Source organism: Anomalospiza imberbis, chromosome 1 (assembly GCF_031753505.1).
Source record: "Anomalospiza imberbis isolate Cuckoo-Finch-1a 21T00152 chromosome 1, ASM3175350v1, whole genome shotgun sequence".
NCBI lineage: Eukaryota > Metazoa > Chordata > Aves > Passeriformes > Viduidae > Anomalospiza > Anomalospiza imberbis.
The window spans coordinates 44,107,362-44,115,768 of NC_089681.1; the positions used below are offsets into that span (position 1 = coordinate 44,107,362).

Consider the following 8,407-nt stretch of genomic DNA (forward strand, 5'->3'; position numbering starts at 1 on the left):
CAGCCCTGGGAGCGCCCGGCCTCGGCTTGCCCAGGGCTCCCAAAGTTTGTGGTTTGTTTGCCCCGCTTCCGCCGAGGAAGGCGAGCCGGAGCGTGCAGGAGGTGCGCAGGGCTGCGACAACAAGCTGATACATTAAGGAGTAATTGATAGGGGGAAGCGCAGTCTTACGAGAAAATAAAATTGTGGGCGTTTTTAGGACAACCTTCCCTGTAATCCTCATTTTTTATACGCTCCGAGCCATATCCTGCCTACTCTTATCTGGCAGAGGTCTTTCCTGGATACACCTGATTCATTGATGCTTGCAAAGGCATAACTGATTCTTCATGATGGCGAAGCAATTAAACGTGCTTTCTTGTACATCCTCTCAGCTGAGGCAGTTACCTGGTTAATCTTTCCAAGGTCACACTCAGTTGTGGTAAGTAACTTCAGAACCTGCTGGTTATGATACTATTTGTGATACTATTGGGCTCGGGGAAGGGAACCAGCCTTAAAGGAGTCTTTCCAATCACATTTTGTACCTTTATTGCATGTTGTAACAATGCACAATAAATAATTCAATGTCAGTTACAGCAATTATAATTTCCATGGCTGTCATGAGGGGAAGAACTTTACCTCAGAAGTTTTTCTGAAGTGACAAATACATGTTTGTGTTATTTACTTAGAATATATCACTTTATGGAGTTTGCTGATACCCCTGCATAAAAACAGTTGTCTTAATTTAAAGAAAACAAAAGGCATAAACAAGCCAATATATGTGAAATGCACAGTATTAAGGGCTTTTGTATGCCTTCTTTGTTCTGTCACTGAGTCACTGTGCTGGCCTGATCACTTTATAACCACATAGAACTGTGCATGTTCACACAGCACTACACACTGAGATCCTGTGAGGATCTTTTTCAGGGTCTCGAGGTGTACTTTGGTGTATTTTGGCCCAGGTTTAACCGCTGTTGCAGCTACTGCAGCTAATGGTAATAGAAGTACCGTGAAGTTTTCTTTTAGCTATTCCTGTTTGGGATAAATGAGGCAGAGCATGTCTTGGAGAGCATTCATATTGCAACCCTTTTAATCTGATGATTTAGAAGTGGATTCTGCTTTCAAATGTATATTACATTTCCTAGACTGATGGTCGAATATTTCTTTACATCAAAAGGCTGTAAGAGAAGAACCATGATTTGCAACTTTCTTCTCAATCTGCAGGTTGCTTTGTGGAATTTTGAAAGTTTTTCATTGCTGATCCAGCACACTGTTAATGAGCTGATAGTGTATATATATATATATATATATATATATATATATATATACAACTATTTGCTAACTTTAAATGCTGAAATGGTGGAGTAAAAACATAAATTAATTTCTTTAAAAAAATGCTTAGCATTGATTTCCCTTTGAAGTCAAATGTGCTTACAGAAGAAATGAATAGAACAATCTTTTCCCAGAGCTCAATAGCACAGGAGCCTTGTGCAAATTATCTTGAAAGAGCTTAGATGTCTGTTCTTAAGTTGCTTACAGCTTAAGCGTAGGCCAGCTACATGTCTTGGACATCCTACAAGAACCTCAGCTATCATAAAAAGGTTGTTTGTTGTTTCTTTTCTCTTTAAGTTGGCTGCCTTGTATGAAAAACTTATGTTATCCCTATTTTACGAAAATAATTCGCCTGCTGTTACAAAAAGAATGTCAAACAGTATCAATTTTGTTTTAAAACAGCTAGTAAGTGTGTCAGCAACCACTGAGGCTGAATTTCTTTCTGTCTTTCCCTCACTTTAACCTGGCAGCAGCTACACACTCCTCCAACCAGGCTGCAGTTCTGTCCCTACAATCAGCTTGCACAGGATGATCTATTGAGCATTAGATCTTTGTTTTCCCGGTGGGGACAGCAGCAATTCAGAGTTCGCCGACACTGCAGAACAAAGAGAAAGTTAATCTTTGCTTTTCAAACCATAAAAGCAGCTGAGCCCTTCTTGGTGCCTGGTGAGGAAAGGGGCTTTCAAGGTAGAAGGCCTGCACCAGGTTGCTGTTTTCTCAAAGTACAAACGTCTAAAAAAAGTACAAATGTCTAAATTCTCTTGTTAAACTTTTAACAGCAATTAATTATCATCTAAAACAGCCTAACATTTGTCAGGAGGGAGAGTGTTTGCTCTCAGGAATAATAGTTGTAAGCACAGGTGCTCTGGAAAGTTACTATCACACCCTTGCCATAGTGGCTGGATCTTGGTGACTCCCTTGAAACCTTGCCTTGCCCCCAGCTCTGCCTGCTGCTCCCTATTCGTGCTGACTAATCTTCTTACAGCAGTGCCAGGAAACTTCTGGCTTCCCTGGGGTGGAGGACAAGGACCTGCTTGATCAGACAACCAGAGTCCACCTCTGCTTCTTACAAAAGCAAGGTTAACTTTACAACAATAGTGTTTTTTGGTTTTTGTTGTTGTTTTTTCTAGAACAATACAGTTTCTTCTTTTTGACAAGTGATTCAACCAAATAAGACAAGTGCCGTACCTAGCAAATGGTGTTCAGGTGGAAAGCCCAGTGTATATTCTTAGTAATGAAATGTTGAAATTCATTTATATTCACATGATGCTATTATAAAAATATTTTGCATTGTTTGAGATTGTCATTAATATTTTTCTGCATTGTTTAAAGATTCTTTACTGCACTGTGGTTGCAGATGCCACTCATTTTTTGGGAAGAGATCCCAGTAGAAGCACTGTATCAGGGCATTGCATGGATATATCAAAATAATGTTTATTTATTCAAAATAGGTAATGGATAATGCATAATATGTAAAAAATAGACATCACAGAGGGTTTCTAACCCCCAGACAGCTCTTGAGACCAGAGCAATTGCAATAGGTACAGTCATCAGCTTCGAAGTGCTTGCATGACCAAGCACCTGCATTTTTTTGAGAGCAAAAATGTTTTAACTGAGGAGAGTAGATTAGCACCAGGATTTGATACTTTAAGCAAACACTTGGCATTCTAAAAGTGGAGTCATTGTTGTTCCTGTGTGGTTTAAATAGATTTTTGATTCTCCATGCCTCCTGTCATGTGCCTTAAGCAAATTCAAGCAGGACTAATCCCCTCCCCCTTTCTTTTGCATTACCTCCTCACTCTCACTTAACTGCTTTCTCTTTATCTTTCTCTGTTCTGCTCTTTCCCTTATATCCTTATATGCATTCTTTTTTTTTTTTTTTTCTTTCTGGTGTGGCTAGGTTGTTTAACTTTTTGGATGCCAGGTGCAGCTGTGGAAATGAGTAAGCCTGCTGAGCTGCGAGCTGTGGGATTGGCAGAGCTGTAAAATAGCCAGGCCAGATCCTTGCCCTGAACACAGGCGTTTTGTTACTGATAGCGTGATATACTGACTTTTATGTGTGTGTGAAACAAGGCGTGGCAGAGTAACCCTTTTGTTGCTTTCCTCTGCGAAGCAACTGGCACTGCTCTGAAATTGCCTGTAGATTTTTTTCAAGGTGGTGTGGCTCTCTTTCTGGGAAAACTCATGACAGAGAGCATTTAGGTAGATACAAATAAACGACTGCTCTGCTGTGCAGCTAGTAGAATAGAATAAAATAAATGAAATGGAATAGAATAGTTCAGCTGGAAGAGACCTACAACAATCAGTCAGTCCAACTGCCGGACCACTTCAGGGCTGACCAAAAGCTATACAGCATGTCATTAAGGGCACAGTTGAAAAACTATTGATTGCTTGGGGCATCAACCATCTCTCTAGGAAGGCTGTTCCAGTGTTTGAACAGCCTTTCATTAAAAAAAATGCTTCCTGATGTCCAGTTTGAAACTCCCCTTGTAGAACTTTGAGCTATTCCCACATGTCCTGTCACTGGATACCAGGGAGACTAGATCAACACCTCCCTCTCCACTGATCCTCTTCGAGAGGCTGCAGGAAGCAACAAAGGTGGCCCCTTAGCCTTCTTCTCTCCAAGCTAGACAAACCCATAATCCTCAGACACTTCTCATAGAACATTCCTTCCAGCCCTTTCACCAGCTTTGTTGCTCTCCTCCAGACACGTTAAAGGACCTTCACATACTTCTTGACTTGTGTGGGGCCACTGCACACAGTGCTTCAAGTGAGGCCACACCAACACCGAACACAACAGAATAATTTCCTTTTAAGACTGACTGGCTGTACCCCAGGCTGGAGGTTGCCTTCTGGGCTGCCAGAGGAATGCTGACTCCTGCTGAACCTCAGGTTGGCCAACACCCCCAGATCCCCCTCTGCAGGCTGCTCTGCAACCACTCCTTTCCCATGTTATACTTGTGTTTGGTGTAAGTGGAAATGTTAGCTTCTTTTTGGCCTGTGAATTTTTATCTAGAGCTGAACAGCTGAACTGTATTCAGCAGAAAGATAATTTTGAATAGTTGCACCTTGGAAAAAATCTCTGCTGACTCACTCTAATCTGTCAAGACCAGTATTAGCTGCAATGGTACAGTGTAAGTTTTCAGGACTGTAGATTCAGGAATGTGGCATTCCCAGTCTCAGAAGAAAAAGAGTATTATTCTGTTTTTTTTTTTTTTTCTGTCACAACTGAGGTATATGAGCTAATAAATGTAAAATGTAAAATGTGTGTGCCTCTGCGCTATGTCAGTAGGTAACCTTAGAAGGGGCTGGTTTAGCAAAAAAAGAGGGCTTAATTTTAAAACTGAAGAACAATGCAGACAGGAAACCAGATATCAACTGACCTGAAGTTTAGGCTGGAAATTGGAGGAATGTTGAACTCTTTTTGGTAGAGTTTGGAGTGTCTTGGTTGTAAAGTCAGCAATAAGAGCTCAATGGATTTGAATATGGATTCTATAATGTGTTTGCCAGTTACCAATGGACTGGTGGTGATAACAGAAAGTCACTTCACATATTTTTATAGAGTCATAGAATGGTTTGGGTTGAAAGGGACATTTAAAGGTCATTTAGCCCAATGCAATGAACAGGAACATCTTTGACTAGATCAGGCTATAATAATATAATATATTAATAAGAATAATTCCAAATTAACTAAAAAGATCCTCAAGATGCAATATATATACATATTCTCTAATTTTCAAAGTCTTTGATATATAAAGTGAGATGTGCACTCAGGAGGAGTCACATGATTCACGCTAAAAAAGATAAAGTGGTCAGTCTGAAGATAAAAGGGAATCTTGGTTCCCATGTCTTTACAGGCTCCAAGAAACTTCAGCAAGGCAGTAATCACAAGTCTAGGAGGCTGGACTAGATAATCTTTTAAGAGGCTTCCAAACCAATCCATTCTATGATTCCATGATTTTTAAATGGTACATTAGAAAAAACATAGGTGCTCTCTGCATTTACAAAGAATGACAAATTGCAAAAATGGAAGATTTAAGTAAGCTACCAGTTGAACTTTAACAGTAGGAATAAAAGGACAACTGGGAGCCTGCTGAATCCTCCTTACTGGAAATTCTTAGGGTTAAGATGGTCATTTGTCAGGAAAGATACTGCTAGAATTAATCTGTTGAATCTCTACTGTTCCCATTTGCATTAGGCAAGTTTGATTGAATAAAACATAAACAAGTTAGATGGGACAGTGAACTCCAGTCCTTTAAAGCACTGGGCATTCCTATTTAGTATCTCCTGGTGACATGAGAGGAGCTGCTGATGTAGTCAGGTGCTGTTTATTAGTGATTGGGGATGTAGAATCAAAGAATCTTAAGACCTTAAAGGTCTAGTTTCAACCTCCCTGGATGGGATGACTTGCAGAGTGATCTAGATAGATTGGAGCATTGGGCAGTGGTTAATGGGATGAAATTTAACAAGTTGAAATGCTGGATTCTGCCACCTAGGATGGAGTAAAACTGGGCACAAGTATAAACTGGGAAAGACCAAAGAGCAGCCCTGTAAAAAGAGGCAGGGACACCTTCCACTAGATAAGATTGCTCAAAGCCCCATCCAGCCGGGCCTTGAACAATTCCAGGGATGGGGCATAGTGTCCCAGCACTCTCACAGTAAAGATTTTCTTCCCAATATCTAATCCAAACTCTTTTTCAGTTTAAAGCCATTCTCCATTGTCTATCACTACATGCCCTTGTAAAAAGTCCCTCTCCAGCTCTCTTCTAGGCCCTCTTCAGGTACTGAAAGACTGCTGTAAACTCTGACCTTATAACTTTGTGTGCACTTGATTTTTCTTGTAATTACTTGAATGGATAGTGCTGTGGTCTAAAGCACTTTCCAAAATTAAAAGTCTTCCCCCCTCTCTCTCCCCCTTTTGTCCCAGTTTAGTTTGTATTTGTTGATGTGTTACACATGAATTTCTCCAGTCCCTTTCTAAGGCTCTTGGTGCACCTACAGCTTACCATGGTGTCTTTTATTCAGTAATATATTAACTAAGAAGGTCACAAAGATAAAATTCAGATGTACATACCCAGAAACAACACAAGAAAAGCATTACTTTCCTACTAGTATTTATAAATTTTGCATGTCCAATAGCTGTTATTTTGCTATTTATATTCAAACATTTGATCTAGAGTGGATTTTACAGTCAAATAGCATTCATATAATAGACATTCAGCATCAAAGACTCCAGATGTCCCTCTGCATATGTGCTTCAGGCACATAGCTAACAATGTATTTATGGGGATTACCAAAACACCTTAACACCTGAGCATCTTGCAATCATTGATGAATTTCTAATCATATTGCTAAGGGGAAGAGATTAAATTGCAAATCCCCTTTCCAATGAAAATTTATTTAAAATTCAGAAAAATTGAACAACTTACCAAGATCCTATAAGCAATCCTGGGGAGCCTTTGTCTCTTGAGTCCTGTTCTGGTGTCACAATTCACCTCCCTGACAACCTGAGCCTGCAGTGACCGGCAGAGGAACAGACCAGACCCTCACCTAGATCTTTGGTACTGGATCACTGTAAAATCAAAGGCTGCAGGTAAAAAATTACCATTTGTTTTACCTAGATTTGGACTGGCTTGAAACCAATCTTTAATGAAGGAGCTGGAGGGAAACCTGTAATAATATTTTTTGTTGTTGCTTTTTAGAGCTTTCCCAAAAAGTAGGAAAAATAAAAAAATTAAACTGGTAACTATCTAAATTTGCAGTAGGCCCAACAGCACATGATGAACATCAGAAATCGGGATACGTGATGGGTGTCAATTAAGCAGCTTTTGTTTCCTAAGTTGTCATTTTGTGACTGTTCTATTTCATAACTTATTTCACTGTATCCTGAATTACAAGATGCTATTTAACTTATGGTCACAGTAAGAAAACATGACAGATTCTTCATTATACAAACGTGCATCTAAAACTGTCACCAGTTGTAATTTTGTCATTATTCTCCTTCTTTTAAAATTTAAGTGCACTTGGAATATGAAATAACATTGTCTATTGACCTATTTTTGACTTGTATCTGTGCTCCCATATATTTCAACTCAAGTTGTTTGAGCATAAAAACAAATGTGTAACATGGCTTTGGTTCATTTCTGTTTAGGCAGGTTCTAAATGCACTAAAAAAAAAGATAAATTATCTTTGTTGCACTGGAATTGGCAGCATCATCGGACTGATAGCAAATTTGAAGATGGACAATTTTTTCTTCTAACTTAACTTCCTGAAAAGACACTTTAATCACTTTCTGAAGTACGTATGAGTGCCCATAATGATTCTGTGTGAAACTGCAGAAATAAGATGTCCAAGTGTTAAGGCAAAATAAAATGATAGATTAGATGACATTTACTTAATACATGATACTGTTTTTAAAAGCAGTAATTTACTGAGTTCATATAAAACTTTTTGAAAAAATCTCTGTTAAAAAAACAATTATTATCATGAACACTGATCTGGAACATTAGAAAGAAATTTGATTTTAGAACCAACGTGCTTTTCCTTGGTTCAACTCATTCTGACCAATATGCAGTGAATGTACCTGTGATGCCTGGGCTGCCCAAATACCGTGTTTCTAGGACTTCTGCTGTCCTTCTCTCTGTGGCTTGTAGTCCAGCATTAATTTATAGCTCCTCTGAAGCACTGTTTCAGAGTTGCAGGACAGAAGGGTATCACAGAAAAGGCTGTCTAAAGAGAGAGAACAATGCAGAGAATGATAGGTTGAGGAAACTGTACTGTAATTCTTGTGAGACGTTACACACATTTCTGCTTGACAACCTGAAATAAAGTATTGTAGTCAATTTGACACATGAAATAATTTTGTTTTGGAACTGACTTTCTAAATCAACACATTCTATTTCTTTTTTTCTGAAAAAAACCCATCAGTTTTAAGGAAACTGTATTTCCCATTGATAAATGGAAAAAAATATTCTGAGCCACTCTATGTAAAACATGATGTTCCAAATGATCATTTATTAAGTGCCATTCAGAAATTATTACAAACAAACCTCTAATATTTTTATTTATGAAAACATAAACCCACAGTAATATTACTTGTAT

General features: G+C 38.8%; 1 long non-coding RNA gene across 1 annotated transcript; it reads left to right on the forward strand.

Moving 5' to 3' along the window:
• Positions 1-15: 15 nt before the first annotated feature.
• On the forward strand, positions 16-7,279 carry LOC137473903 (uncharacterized). The gene is made up of 3 exons (XR_010999053.1): positions 16-139; positions 268-419; positions 7,071-7,279. It is a non-coding gene; the product is annotated as an uncharacterized lncRNA (long non-coding RNA).
• Positions 7,280-8,407: the final 1,128 nt, after the last annotated feature.